The 2,397-nt window shown below is 39.7% G+C and overlaps 1 non-coding gene across 1 annotated transcript; it reads right to left on the minus strand.

Annotated features, from left to right (window-relative positions):
* Positions 1-107, minus strand: LOC141654530 (small nucleolar RNA R71). The gene has a single exon (XR_012548088.1). It is a non-coding gene; the product is annotated as a small nucleolar RNA R71 (small nucleolar RNA).
* Between the last annotated feature and the right edge of the window lie 2,290 nt (positions 108-2,397).

Below are 2,397 nucleotides of genomic sequence, written 5' to 3' on the forward strand. Positions count from 1 at the left end.
ACTTTGAGGAGCCAAATCACGGGATTTCTTCAACAAGCACTAGAGAGTTTATATGAAGCTTGGGAAAGGTACAAGAAGTTGAAAAGGCAAAGCCCACATCATGGGTTGGATGTGATCCAGAAATGGCTAGCTCAAATGACAATGTCGAGCTTATTAACAACGCATCTCACGTTTTAGCTCATGAATCATGGATTGAAGGCTCAAGCTCGGAAATGGAATGAATATCGTCCCTGTTAAATATTATTATTATTAGAATTTAGAATAATTATGTTATTTCCTAAATTTGCAGAATAAGTTAGTTTAAGTTATTTCCTAATTTCAGTTTACAATAAGAATAATAGGTTAGTCCGATTAGCTTTAGGAAAGTCGGAATTATTTTATTTGGTCAGTTAGGGCGTGTGTTAGCTGGTTGTTTTGAGTCGGGTTTGCTTAGCCTATTTAAGGGATTGTAATTAGCTTCTCAAAAAAAATAACGTATGGTTGAAATAAGAAAACCCTAGTATTTTTGCTGTGTGCAAATTGCTGAATCGAATTGACGCGTTTGATCCAAAATCGTTCTTGCTTGACGCGTTCGGGCTTTAACACGATTGTTATTCAATAGGTCTTGAATAACAATCACCATTGAACGATCTATAGGTCTAGATCGGGCAAATATCCCCTCGTTACTATTCATGTAACTATTCATCCGTGTCACTGTTCATCGTTATTTCTGTTCGCGTGGTACTGTTCATCGCCTTTGTTCGAGTCTCTGGTTCGTTAATTATTTTACTTCGCTCTTATATTGCTGATTGTTGTTGTTCTTACTACTATTCCCGCATCAATATACATAAAAGAACGTTGTATTTGCTATTCGGTTTTGCTGCTGGTCCTTGCTAGTGGTCGTTGTTGCTTGTTTTCTGGTGTTTTGCTCCTTATTAATAGGTATTTGCATAAAGGTTATTCTTTTGATCGGTTTTCATAGGCCGAGTTCTGACAGAGGCCTGGTTATTGTTGTTCTTGCTTCCGCTATTCAAAGAAAGTTCACAATTTTTGTATCATTAGTGGTATCAGAGCTTCGGCTCTTGATCCTTTATCAATATGGATTTTAAAGATCCTGCGTTTATGGAAAGCTTTCGTAAGGCTTTGGAAAGTATCCATAAGACTAACCCACAGTGGCAGCCACGGAGAGAGCTTGTCAAGCCGGTGGATGAGTTTAAATTAACAGAGCTTCCTGAATTTAATGGTGGAACTGATCCGGAAGACTATCTTGAATGGGAGCGAAAAATAGGGCGAATGTTTTAGTTCAAGGACTTAGATGATGAGAAGTGTTGTAAGTATGCTATCCTTAAACTTAGTCGAGGTGCTTCTTTGTGGTATGTGAATTTGAAGACTCAACGAAAACGGGCTGGTAAGGAGAAGATTTCTTCTTGGGATACGCTGAAAAGGAAACTAAGAAAGCGGTATGTGCCATCAACTTATAAGCTTACTTTGTACCAAAAGATTTCTGATTTAATGCAAGGTAAGATGAGTGTAAGTGAATACATTGATGAGTTTGAGAAATTATCGCTGATGGGTGAAGTAGAGGAGCCCGAGGAGCAGAAGATGGCTCGATTTTTGCGTGGCCTTAAGCGGGGTGTAGCTGATATAGTTGAGCTATAACAATATTCTGATTTCGATACACTTTGCAGCCTATGTTTGAAAATTGAAGCTCAGGGAAAGTCGAGATTTGGGTCCAATGATTCGAGTAAGGCTTTGACTAGGTCTAAAACTACCATGGTGGAGTAGGGTGGTTCAAGTTCAGGCATCACCACGACAGGGCAGGCGGTGAATGAGGCCGTAGTTACTCCTACGGTTGTTAAAACCGCTGCAAACTCCAAAGAGCAGAATGTTCTGAAAGTAAGGTGCTTCAAATGTCAAGAATTTGGGCATTATCAGAATGCGTGCCCAAATAAACGGGGTATCACTTTAAGGGCAGCGGTAGCTGTTCGAGATGAGCTGCTTATTGAAGAGGACGAGTCTATGGGAGGTGTATTTAACCTCAATGAAACCGTGGAGGAGAAAGAGCAGGCCGAGGTATATGTTGCACCTGTTTATGATACCTTGGTTATTCGGTCCTTACAAGCTAATTCTGTTCCTGCTAATTTGGAGCAATGTGACCAATTGTTTCATACGAAGTGTCAAGTGCAAGATAAATGGTGTAGTGTGATAATTGACGGTGGAAGTTGTACTAATGCAGCTTTGTACTAATGCAGCTTTAAGTGAGATGGTTTTGAAATTAGCCTTGCCAACAATTGCTCACCCAAGTCCGTATCACCATAAGGGGATTTAATAGCTCAGGCTATCAGCTGTGAATTTAATGCAACAAACAATGAAGCTGAATATAAAGCCCAGATAGCTGGACTAAAGGTATGTATAGAT

This window comes from Silene latifolia, chromosome 4 (assembly GCF_048544455.1).
Source record: "Silene latifolia isolate original U9 population chromosome 4, ASM4854445v1, whole genome shotgun sequence".
NCBI classification, from domain to species: domain Eukaryota; kingdom Viridiplantae; phylum Streptophyta; class Magnoliopsida; order Caryophyllales; family Caryophyllaceae; genus Silene; species Silene latifolia.